Here is a 13859-nt window from a genome sequence, read left to right as displayed (position 1 = left end):
TATACCCAGGAAGAATATGAAATGGGTTTCAGAAACGGGTTCAGAGTGTGCCGAAGAGTCTGCCTTCATGCTGAGCCGAAGTTGGACTGGTCCAAATGTGTTGAATGGGTCCAGGATCCCGAAGACCCTCATATGAAGTATGCAACTCCAGTCGAAGCTGAAATCCTTAAGGCTGAGGAAGCCGAAGAAGAATCTGAGAGAATGGAGTTGGAGGCTGAACAGAGGGAAAGGGAGGCTCGGCAGAGTGCAAAGCCTGCTTCTTCTGCTGCTGGGGCTGAGACCACCATGGGGCCCAACAATGCTGACCAGTCTGATCCTCGGTCTGAAGCATAGGAACTCGGGCAGTCGTCTTCAGAATCTTGCGGTTCATCATGCGCTCAACTTTAGACTTGCCGCTTTCTGAATTTTTGCCTTGTTTGTTTTTTGCTTCAGCTTGCCTTGTCGTACAAAACAATTTATTTTTTTGCTTCTGTACGTATTTCAGCAGCTGTTATTTTCCGCTTGTGGGCGGCTGCCGATATAGTTTTTTAACTTATTTGAACTTGTAGCTCAATTTCTGAGCATGAATTATTAATTTGATGTTCTTTTCTTCAGCTGCTTTGTTTTTGAATGCTTTACTTTTTCTTCAATTCTGCTGAACATAAACTTGCACTGGTAGTGCTTCTTGCCCCCCCCCCCCAGAAATTGAAGTATGGCTTCAGCTGAATAAACAATTTCTTTATTTCTTAAAAATGGGTATTCGAAACACAGGGCCAACTGAAGGCAATGCTTCGGATAATGGCTTTCTGGGATACAAGGCTCAGTTAAGGCAATATCCCAGAATTGTCCATGGACTCATGCCTTTGGAGAACAAATCTTACTGAAGCTTGACTTCAGCTGAAAGACTAGAGTTCTTTAAAAAGACGAGTTTGTCAGCAATCTGAAACCCAGTTACGCGAAGGCGAAGGTTTCAGACGAGGCTGAATAAACAATTTCCAACAGTTGCTGTTATCCTTGATTTTCTGTCTATCATTGAAAAATGGATATCCGAAACACAGGGCCAACTAAAGGCAATGTTTCGGATAATGGCTTTCTGGGATACAAGGCTCAGTAGATAGAACCAAGAAAACTTTGAAAGGATAAAAAGTTGCAAATATTTATATAAATGGCGGCTCCAAGGCCTTTCATTAGTTCAAAATGTACTTACAAAGATTGTTCTGCCCCGAAGGGTTTACACATGATATTTTTTCAGTACATCAGCGTTCCAGTGATTTTTCAACTCAGTTCCATCCAACTGCCGAAGTCGGTATGTCCCTGGCTGAAGCTCATCATAGATTTCATAAGGCCCTTCCCATGCAGCTGAGAGTTTCCCATGGATTCGGCCTTTCTGAACTGCAGCAGCATTCCGAAGGACAAGGTCTCCAATTTTAAGAGGCCTTGCATGGACCCTTCGGTTATAAAATTTGCTGACTCTCTGCTTATAAGCAGCCATTCTGTCTCGGGCTGAGTCTCTTACTTCGTCGAGGAAATCGAGAGATTCCCTCATCAGTCGCTCATTCTCAGCCGAGAAGTGGTGCACTCGTAGGCTCTCAGAGCCAATTTCCACTGGAAGAACGGCTTCGGCACCATACACCAGTTCAAAAGGTGAATAGCCCGTTGCCTCTTTTTCAGTTGTGCGAAGGGACCAAAGGGTTCCAGGGAGCTCCTCCAGCCACTTGGACTTTTGATCTTCCACCCTCTTTTTGAGGGCATTTAGGATCTGTTTATTTGCAGCTTTGGCTTGTCCGTTACTTTGCGGGTGGCATACCGCTGAATATGCCAGTTTGATGCCGAACTGATCTGTATACCGCTTCAGTGGTAAGTTATCAAATTGCCTTCCATGATCGAAGACAAATACTCTCGGGATGCCAAAACGAGTGATGATATTCTGCCAGATAAATTTTCTAACAGTTTGCTCTGTAATGTTCGAGGCTTCTTCGGCCTCGATCCATTTACTGAAGTAGTCAACACCAACTATCAGCCATTTTTTCTGGTACACAGCCTCTGGAAATGGTCCTAGTATATCCAGTCCCCATTGGGCAAACGGGAGTGGATTAAGGATCGGCTGAAGATCCCTTGCTGGCTGGTGGATAACTGGAGCGTATTTTTGACATTTTTCGCATTTCCGGACCAGCTCCTTAGCATCTGCGATCATGGTGGGCCAGTAATATCCAGCCCTCAATGTCTTGTGGGCTAAGGTCCTTCCCCCAATGTGGTTCCCACAGATGCCGAGGTGAATCTCCCGTAGGATATAATCTGCATCTGTTGGTCCCACGCATTTCAGCAATGGGGCTAAGAAAGACTTTTTCAGAAGTTCCCCCCTGAAGACAATGAACCTTGAGCTGGTTCTCTTCATCTTGGAGGCCAAAGCTTTATCTTCGGGAGTTTCTCCCCGAAGTTTGAAAGCTAGGATGGGGTCCATCCAACTAGGCTCTGGGTCAGCGCAGCACACTTCAGGTGCTTCGTCGACACTTCTCTCTCGACGCACTTCTACATATACAGATCTGTTCAACTCGGTAAGAGTTGAACTGGCAAGTTTGGAGAGTGCATCGGCTTGAGTATTCTGACCCCTTGGGATCAGCTGAACCTCAAACGTTTTCAGCTTTGCAATGACTGATTTGGTCTTGGCAAGATAAGCTATCATGGAGGGCTCTTTGGCCTCGTAGCTGCCGCTAATCTGATATGCAACTAGCTGAGAGTCTGTTTTCAGGCAGACATGATCGGCTTCCAGGGAGATGCACAATTCTAGGCCGGCGATTGCTGCCTCATATTCGGCTTCGTTGTTCAAGGCCTTAAAAGAAAATTTTAGTGCATACTCGAAGGATTTGCCTTCGGGAGAAGTTATCACTACTCCTGCCCCCGAACCGTTTTCGGTGGAAGATCCATCCGTAAACACGGTCCAGACTTTCTTTTCATTGTCTAGCGCTTCTTGGTATGAGCATTCGGCCAAGAAATCCGCTAGAGCTTGAGCCTTAATGGCAGCCCTCGGACGGTAGCTGATGCTGAATTCGGTGAGCTCAAAAGCCCACTTGGCTAGCCTACCAGATTTTTCAACCTTGCCGAGAACTTTTTCCAACGGCTGATCAGTTAAGACCACTATCTGATGGCAATCAAAATAGGGCCTCAGCTTCCGAGCAGCTACTACTACCGCGAAAGCGACTTTCTCGAGTAGAGGGTAGCGAGTCTCGGCATCCGTCAGTGTATGACTGACAAAGTAGATCGGTTGCTGACTTTTGCTTTCTTCCTTCAGCAGTACTGCACTGATGGTGGCTGGGCTAACGGCCACATACAGGTACAAAGTTTCTCCTTCTGCTGGGCTAGCCAGCGTTGGGAGTTGAGCCAGATGCTCCCGAAGCTGTTTAAAGGCGTCTTTTTGCTCTTCCTCCCAAACGAGCTCTTTTGTTTTCGGGAGTTTCAGGGCTTTGAAGAAAGGTAACCCCTTATCCGAAGCTCTGGAAATGAACCTCGAGAGGGCTTCCATTCTTCCGGTGAGCCGCTGAACATCCCGCTTTGTTTTCGGCTCAGGAAGGTCGAGCGCTGCTTTGACTTTGGAGGGATTGGCATCAATCCCCCTCTTGCTGACTATGAACCCAAGGAATTTCCCTAACTTCACGCCGAAGACACACTTCTTCGGATTCAGCTTCATTTGATGCTTTCTTAAGGTGGCGAAAGTTTCAGCCAGGTCCTTAACATGGTCCTCAGATTTTTTGCTTTTGACGATCGAATCGTCGACATAGACTTCCATGTTTCGGCCCTTTTGATCGGCAAAAACTTGATCCACCAGCCTTTGATAGGTTGCCCCCGCATTTTTCAATCCGAAGGGCATCATTTTGTAATTGTACACCCCAGCGTTCGTGACGAATGTCGTCTTTGCTCGATCGTCGGGGTGCATGAAGATCTGATGATACCCCGAGAATGCGTCCATGAAACTAAGCAAGGCATGGGCACTTGTCGAATCGACTAGCTGATCGATCCTCGGCAAGGGATAAAAATCCTTCGGACAAGCCTTATTTAGGTCCGTGAAGTCAACGCACATCCTCCAGGTACCATTGGCCTTCTGAACCATCACCACATTTGCCAGCCATTCTGGATATTGGCAAGGCTCGATGAAGCCTGCCTCCAGCAATTTTTTGACCTCGGCTGCGATGTCTCGGTTCTTATTAGCGGAGTAATTCCGCTTCTTTTGCTTAATTGGTCGACACGTTGGGTCAACATTAAGCTTATGGGAGATGAGGTCTGGACTTATCCCGGGCATATCAGCTGCCGAGAAAGCAAACACATCTCTGTTGTCCCGAAGGAGTTGAATAAGTTCACAACGGGTGTTCGGATCAAGGTCCATCCCGATTGTTACACATTTCTCAACGTCTCCTTCGGCCAACTCAACTGTTTCAGTCTGTTGGTCCATGTCCATTGCTGATGGACTGGACTCTTTAGAATCTGGCCTGCTGCCTATGTCAGCAGGTGTCCCAGTCTTTTTGTTCTTCGGCTGGCTCTCTGAGTCTTGCTGTTCAGCTGAAGAGCTAGCCTTTTCCCTTTCGGGCCCTTTACCTCTGGGTACAGATCCTTGGGCCGAAGCACTTAGGCCTTTCGGCTTTTTTGTGCTTGGCTCTCTTTCTTTTTCTTTCTCCTCCTCATCCTTGTCGTCATCTGGGCGACTATTGGATGGCTTGAGGTAGTTGCACCTTCAGGCGTCCTTTTGGTTGCCCTGTATCCTTTCGGGGAAGCCAGCGTCTGAGACGTAAATCATCAGCTGATGATAAGTTGAGACGACCCCTTGGATCTCATGAATTATGGGTCTCCCCAAAATCACGTTGTACACTGAAGGAGCGTCAATGACCAAAAATTCAATCATGACGTTCCTGGCTGCCTCATCGCAACCGATGGTGATAGGAAGTGTCACCTTCCCATCTGGATAAGTTGAAGCCCCGTTGAACCCGGATACCGGGTAGGGTACCGGCGTAAGGTGCTTGGGCTTCAGCTTGATTTGATTGTAGGCCTTTCGGAATAGAATGTTTGCTCCGCTGCCACCGTCAACAAGGACCTTACTGACGTCGTGGTTGGCCACCGTGGCGATGATCACCAACGGATCCTCGTGAGGGAACGTTACCCCCCGGCAGTCGGCGGCTGTGAACGTCATGTTCGGCACCTGCCATTGGGGAGACTGAATGTCAGCGTTGTTCACCTGGTGAGTCAAAGCCCTAAGGTGTCGCTTGTGCTCCCTCCGAGAGCATATTCCTTCCGAGATAACATTGATCGGAGAGAATTTCCCCTCTGGCTTTTTACTGTTCTTCCGGGGGAAGTCGAGGTCTTGCCGAGAGTCCTTTGCTGACTTCTCGGACTCTTTTTTCTCGCGGTGATCCGCGATGTATTTTTTCAAGTATCCCTTCCGGACCATGTCCTCTATCTGGTCCTTCAGTTGGATACACTCCTCAGTGTTGTGTCCCGGAGATTCGTGGAACTCGCACCACTGATTTTTATTTTTTCGCTGATACCACTCTGGGAGTGGTCTCGGCTTTCGGTAACTCTGCTCCTCCTTCGTCACGCTGTAAATTTTGGCGCGTGGAAGAGAGAGCGGAGTGTAGGACTCGTATCTGCCTGTGTATGAGGCAGATTTTTCCTTCTTTGGGTCGCTGGCCGAAGATTGCTCCGAGGCCTTTGACTTTCCCTTTTCCTTATGGCCTTGGCCTTCAGACAAGGGTATTTGTTTTTATTTCCCTCCCCCGAATTGAGGTTGGGTTTTCTCTTTGTTCCATTCTTCGGCTCGGATGAACTTATCCGAGGCATTCAAAGCTTCCTCCAAGGTCTGCGGGGTATGCATGACCATGAAGTCTAGGAACTTCCCGGGCTGAAGGCCATTCTGCATTGCAAAAACGGCTAGCCCCTGGTCCAGCTGAGAGACGCTGGATGACTCGTTACTGAAACGGGTCAGATAGTCTCGGAGGCTTTCGGTTTCCCCCTGTTGCAGACTCATGAGTTATGCAGTAGTCTTCTCTCGGCGGTTTGCCGTGGAAAACTTGCTCCTAAATTTGGAGGACAGATCATCCCACCCTGTTATGGAGCCTTGCTTTACTCCCTTGGAGATCCACGCTTGCGCGACCCCCTTGAGAGTGGTTGGGAAATATTTGCACCAAGTCGCTTCGGATCTGGGGCAAAGATGCATATGAGTCTCATACGAGGCCCTGTGGTCCTTCGGATCCGAGGTCCCGTCATATGTGATGTGCGACGGTATTTTAACCGTGGGCACGTGCTCTTCCAGTATCCATTGCTCGAATGGCGAACTGGCGGGTAGCATAACGGCCTTGCCCTTGTTCCTGGCCGAAGGGACCGCGCTCCGCCCTCTTAGAGAGGTAGGAGTGGTTTTCGTCCCTGGCTGGGAAGTCTGGGCCTCGGCCGCAGGGAACGAGAGGCGACTGTGCACGCTCGGTTCCTTGCCGCCGAGTCGGTCGAGGACGATTCGGCGAACAGTCTCAGGTTGTTCTCGGTGAGTAGATTCTGGCCGAGAAGCTGAGCTGCTGCTCTTATGCGTTTCTGGTCGGGAGGATGAGGATCCTTTGAAAAATTGAGGGTTCTTTTTCCTCTCTTTTTCAGTTTTCCAAGTATCCTCTTCCCACTCTTCCAGTTCCCGGGAGGAAGGAAGCTTCCCACCATCATGGTCTAGCTTCCTCCGTTGATGCCGGGTATGCGGAGGAGTTCGATCACGAGGTGGTGGCATATTTTGTGCCCTCATTGCCTCCATGAGCACTGCCAGCGCTCTTGCCACCTCCTCCGAGCTGGGCCCCGTCAAAGGGGTCCTCGGCCGAGTATGGGAATGAGAGCGCACAGTCGATGGTTGGCTTTGGGGCACTGAATGTGTCCTATGATCGGACTCACCCCTGCTAGACCGAGAGTGACTCGGCCTATGATGAGAGTTATGAATTACGGGAGAAAGGGAATCCTCCCTGTATGATCCTCCCCCCGAGCTGGCACCCTTGGGAGAGTTCCAGTCCGGCGAGGGTGATGGTGTAGGGGTTTTAGGCTTTTCGCCTGCTCCTTGACGGAGGCCTTTGCTCTTGCGGTTCTTAGCCATTGCTACTAAGATAATTGCAAGATGATCTTGGTTAGAAATTTGGCTTAAAGATTTTTGAAAGTCGTCCCCACAGACGGCGCCAAATTGTTTCGGGTGAAAACAATGGGACCTTGTCGAAGGTCCGATGAAGTGGAGAAGACTGGATTCGGTCCAAGTGATGTTGGGCCGAAGGTTTCCTGCACAGTAAACACACGTAAACTAGCCTCGGGGGTGTTGCCGAGGAAGGCCCCTCCGATGCTAAAGTCAGTACAGTGTGTAGAAAGAGAACACTATGCAAGAGAATTAATTGCTTGAGGCTTTTCTTGAATGAATGTACAAATGTAATATTGATGGCTTTTATACCTTTGCATATATGGAGAAGTTGGGCCTTAGCCCAATTGGCTTGCCTTGAGGACTGATCTTTGACTTTAGCACAATTGGAGAGATGAACCTTGACCTTGGGCTTTTAATTGGATCATTTAATGCCTAGGCCCAATTGGACTAAATTGGACCCAAACAACTATAATAATAATAATAATTAGGAACAGGAATCTTAGCAGTTGGCACATGACCTAAGGAAAGGGGGAGAATTGTGGGGGAAAGTTTAATAATTAATTAAGTGGAGGATATTTAATTAATTGGACCTCCAATTTATATAAAAAGGAAATTAATTATCGACAACAAAGAGTGTATAAAAGACAAAGCAATGAAGCACCCACTGCATCAAAAGCTGAGGAAAGTTTGGTAATTAAGCTTCCTACTACGTACTTACTATATTATATCTTATATTAATTTTTTAATTAACACTTAAATTATAAATTAGTGTCAACTAACTTAGACAATAAGTTTTGCACTCCAATCACTAAAAACATACACATATACCCTTCTCATTACTTTCACCATGCATCAGCATGTCACCCCTCTTTTTTATTTTTATTTTTTTATCTTTTTAAAGTATTTTGTAATAAAGATAAATAATTGCATATTAATTTATACAAGGTATTGTTTGTAGCAAAGTAATAATGTTGCATCTTTCAAAAAAAAAAGTAATAATGTTGCAATTTCTTATATATGAGTACTTTTTTAGTGCAAAATACAATTAGCATAAAAGTATAAAGTCCATGGTGGCTGGATTTCCAAAATGAAACTAATAATAATTATTGTAATGTTTTCCAAAAAAAGAAACATAATTGTAATGTAATTCACAGTTTTACAAACTTTTAAGTGGTATGGTGTATCAATGACCCCGTGTGTTTGGAAATGTAGCTTCACTAATGCATTAAAGTGATAAAACACTACTATGCAATATAATGCATTATTGATACATACAAATTAAATTAAATACAAGTGCTACGTATGTGACAAACTTTAATAAATGTAACGATATTAGATGCATGAATGCTCGATCGTTTTAAGACAAAAAAGGGTACCCGAACAGCCAAAGGGATCACCACTTGAAGATACAAGCATACAACCTACTTAATTTCTTAAATAAAATGATAATATAATTGAGAATTTTAACACTGAAATGACATGCCGAATATTGTAAATAATTGTAACAAATTGTTCATAAAGGGCTATAATATATGATAAGATTAATTTAGAAAAATATCAAGATTGTCATTATATAGCCCCAATGCCCTAATGCCTATAATTATAAAATAGACAAAAAGATTAATTGGTTCCAAATTTTCACAAAAAATAAAGAAAAAGAACAACCCATAGAAAAGACTGCTGATTGCAAATGGTACATATCATTAGCTATTCATCACAAAATGGTACTAAAAAACACACAAGATCTAGCATGAAAATTACTAGGGTCCCACTTGAAAAGAAGAGTCTATGGTACAATGAAGTGCATTTTGCTAATAAAAACATGTTCATCCAATCTGATGATACATTATAGTATTATACTACAAAGTTTAATTATATGGTTATTTTTTCTTGAAATTGAAACATAAATTGCCCCCTTTTCTCTCCAATTTTCTCCTATTTTTTATGTTGGTCCTAATTTTTAATGTCATCTTCAAGCAGATCATGTGTATAATGGCCCTATGTGTTGTTTTCTGTAACCAAAAAAATGATTGTGTTTTTAGGCCTTGGAAATTTATCATAATGTATATGCAACACATACATCATACAAAATGATGGCAATTAGTACAGTAACATGACTTCTAAATAAAAGGATAGTGAAAGGTTTATTATCGCCGTGGTAACGTGGTTTAAATTGGCTTGGATACGACCCTGCATGCTGACATGCCTCCCTTATTAGGGGCGGAACTTCTTTGGGGCCGGTATAATGATATATTAGTATGTATATATGTTACTTTGGTGTTTATATATAGACGAGTGTATGGATGAGATGGTAAAACCCTTAGCTTTCACCTCCGTTCAAGGGGCTCCAAGAGATTGAAAATCCAACATTGATAATATAAATAGGCCATGTATTTGTGCGCGCGTACGCACATACACACATACTCACACTCACACAAATTATGTATTACTGGTAGATTTCAGCTCTTCTTTTTTTATTCAAAAGGCTCTATTATTATTTAATTTGCAGAAAAATTAGCAAGAGTGCATTGCTCTTAGCCAAAATCATACAGTACGTTCTATCAAATTTTAAACAAAAAAACCACTTATATATATATATATATTATTATCTAAAACTTATCTTAGTTTTTTTAAAATGCCTACCACAAAACTAATGAGTGTTGCTTCATAATTCATGTAACAAAATAAGTCAAAACAAGGTAATTCAAGTTGAAAAAAATGGTGTCTAATTAATGTCCAATGGAAATGCGTAAAATGTACTCGGTACAACAACGTTACTTAGTGAGTTAGTGGCCCCTATACAGGCCGGCTAATTAGCCAACAAATGAGGCCAAGACAACCGATTACCTTTAAACATGTCCACAATCCACATGGGGCAACGCTCTACAATGGTGTTGTTTCTCAATTTAATCAAATCTTTCACTTATTTGATGGGATGCTTTATTGGCTTTCTATGGATTAAATCGATCTTCTCAATGATCAAAACTTGAATGGATATAATTATATAATCCATTTGGTATGATATATGAGCCTATGAGTAGTTTATCGTTTCAAGTGTGAATGTACTTAATTATTTGCGCATTTTATTTGAGCTGCGAGATTTATGTTCTTGATTTTGTGGTGTGGATAAAGTCGTTCTCTTCACCACGTCGACCTATCATACAAAAGGTACTTGTAGTGAATAATAAGACTAGTTACCTCATAATGAAGAGATAGAGGGATTAGAGAATAACTAATATATAAGATTGGTGGGTTACTCCACATATATATTGACATATATATCATCAAAAGTATAATTTTCGGGATGAAATATGCTCAACTTATATTTGGCCAGACTCTCCTCTAATATGAGCTCATACACAACCTAATAATCATCAAAGTAGACAATCTCATTCTATTATTAGAACCCAAAAAGGGAGGTAATCCATTAGATTGATTGTGGGGATACAAAGACAATAAAAAGCTCCTTACTACCCTAGTTAACAAATTCTCATCATTATATTCAAACCACTTCAATCAAAGGATTATCTCTTTGGTTAAAGATTCTTCTACTAGAAATTAAATTAATTACAATAGTGGAGTGATATTAGTCAAAAGACATGTTACAAAGTTAAATGAAGACGATGACATGCAACTTCAAGATAATATTTATTATTAAGTGCTATTATAAGTCCTCGATGATTTAATAAAGTGTTAATATAAAATTTGTACATGGGGACGATTAAATGTTCATGCAGCTAAATAATGACCAGTATAATAAAAATGACTGATTTACAAAGTGGATTAATGATTATAAACCTTAATAGGATCTTAGACCAGTCAAGTTCAAGTTTAACTAAAAAAATTTGCTGCCCCCCTCCTTTTCTTGATGATTGGATGTACTTTCAAAGTGATTCTTGAAAATGGATTATTGGGGTATATAATTATACATAAATTAATGACAATGTCATTAAAAAAGAAGGCATTTACCAATACCTTAATTTAATTGACCAACATATATGTCTCCTCTTTGTTTTACCACGTCTCCATCACACGGAGTAATTTTTATAAATAATTATATATTCTCCTTCGTGTCTTAAAAATTGTCTCCTAGTATTTTTTTTTTTTTTTTTATCTAATTATTAAGATTTGAATTGATTGAATTGAACACATAGATTTATTTTATTGGTACATGAGCAACATAAAGTAGAAAGAAATTGTAGGAATAATCCCTTTTTAGATGACGTAAAAAGAAATTTACGGCATTTTTAGGAGAAAAAGGAGGATTACCCAAGAACTCTTCTTGTTGTGAGATGTACTTCGCATACACTTTCTTTATCAACAATTGCTAGATTCAACTAATGAATGGTTTGTTCTTTAGTATATGATTTGAGACAAGTGCAAAGAACAAACTTATATCACCCTTTAATATGAAACTTTTGACTCAAAAACTTTTTTTTTTTGTTCATCACCCATAACTTTTCATTATCCATGCTCAAAAGATGAACCAAAAATAATTCATATGAATAGTACAAAAATGGAAGGTTCATGGTCGAAACTAACACTTTTTAAAATTAGTATGATTGCGTCAATGCACATTAAAAATCAAAACCACTATACTGATTTATATATATATGTTTATTACTATGAAGTAACACTTTATATGATGTATCTATTATTCTCCCCTTTTCTCTTTTAACGTTACATTGATGAGCAAATTTTGATTGAACTTTCCACGGTATAATGGAGATAAAATTGTGCACTTAATTTTTTTTTAATTAAAAGTCTCTCTTTTATTCCTTTGGTGGATTAATCTTTCTCCTTTCGGCTAGATAGAATTGAACACTACAGAAGAATTGAACACTACATAGTATGTTTGAATGTTGCTAATATGGTATGCATACATATTAAAGGTTACTCGGCTCTTTGCATATAAGAAAAGGTATTATGCATGGTATCAACATTTTAGATTTGAAATACTATTCATGCATCAAGTAAAAAATTTGAATTTTGGAATAAGTGTGCTTTTATTTTGAAACGAATTGATATAATATATGCCCCGAAGAGTTGGCCACAAATTCCTATGATCAAATTTGTGTAGCATTAATAAAGAAGGCCAGTATATTTCAACATGTCTGTTATACGTCCGATTGTAAAATTAATATAGGAGACGAGTATTTTAATTTGTCTGTTATACATCATTAAGAAGGTATGTATTTGTCACTTCACAGTTCACACTATTCCTCCTAGAAATGTAAGCTAGAAAAATGTAAAAACACTTAACTTTTGGTACACACGGTTTGGTGCTAAATTGCTAAGTAATGCCCATTTTATTTTGGTGAGAAAATGTAGTCATTAATAAGCCCTCTTAATGAAGGAAATTTCTAATATATCAGAAGAAAAAATAACAAACAAATTAGAGTTAATACTCAAACTACCTGATATTAAATGGCCTACATTAGCTATCCTATCTGATGGACGATTTTGCCTTTTACTAGATGTATTGGATACTCTAGTTGTAAAAGTAAGTAAGAAGGGAACGAAAATCTTTGATAATGTGTTCGATCTGTCGAGGTACTGTTTAAATGAATTTTATTGCGTTGATGAATAATAGATTATCACCTTTAATTTCAATGTCTAGATTGCCATATTGAAGGAATGGTTGGAATCCTGGCCTTTACGAAGAGTTGTAACTTTTACTACTTTGGTGTTGCCAAGGCTGAACTTAGAAGCCTTGATGAGCACTCCGCTACTATCTATAATGACTTTTGTTACTACTGAGTTGTTGCGAATTAACTATTAAAGTTAATATTTTGATCAATAGGATGACCTAGCATTCCCTATTCTCTCTCCTAAATTACCCCTCTTCTATTTTTTAACTAAGTTATTATTTAGCACTCTCTCCTCATGAGTCATGCCAACCAAAGTGATCAACCAATGGCTTCAATCTAACCAATCATCAAAGTTGTGAGATTTCAACACCAATTTACTCCTTGGATCAGGTTAGGGTTCAAGCTAATCAAAATACTTGTAAGTGGGTTGAACACTTAAACTAGTGGTGTTCAGATCAGGCCTAAGTAAATTTCAAGTTGGGCCTGATTTAATTTCTTCTGGGCTTTGGAAGAATTATTGGCCCAATTTTATTTTTATTTTTTTTAAAATGTGAGTAGGACTGTAGGAGTTACCTACATACGTGATTGTGAGATTAACTCTTTTTTTTTTTTTTTTTTTTTTTTTTTTAGGAAATTGTGAAATTAACTTTAGTCCACCTATTCAGTAGATTATTTTTTTATGGGTGAAAAAAATTACTATACTGGGGAGGTAGTGAAAATATGAAAAAAATAAAGATAAATTAGGTTGTATGGTATTGTAACTTGTAAGGATTAAAAAAATAGTTTTAAATCAATACACAACTCGTCACAATAATAAATAGTTTTAAGACCCGGGTGATGTCCCGAGTAAATACATTAATTCCATAATTGAAATCCTTATTTATATTTAATTTTAATAAAAATGACATATAATATGCTAATTAGTTATTGACCCGAGCGATGTCCCGGATCATCATAAATTTATAAGTTTGATCAAATCAATTTAGAAGAGTTAATGTTGAACAATATTAATAGCTAAATGAAAATATAATAAGAGGTTAACGTAAAAAGGTTTTCAATTAAATTAAACACTACTCCGTATTATGTAGTATTAAAGTTAGACTAATAATTCCTTCAAAAAAAAAGGTAGACCAATAAAGAGTTTTCAATTT

Source organism: Chenopodium quinoa, unplaced genomic scaffold (genome assembly GCF_001683475.1).
Source record: "Chenopodium quinoa cultivar QQ74 unplaced genomic scaffold, ASM168347v1, whole genome shotgun sequence".
In the NCBI taxonomy this organism is placed as follows: Eukaryota; Viridiplantae; Streptophyta; class Magnoliopsida; order Caryophyllales; family Amaranthaceae; genus Chenopodium; species Chenopodium quinoa.
This window is presented reverse-complemented; position numbering follows the sequence as displayed.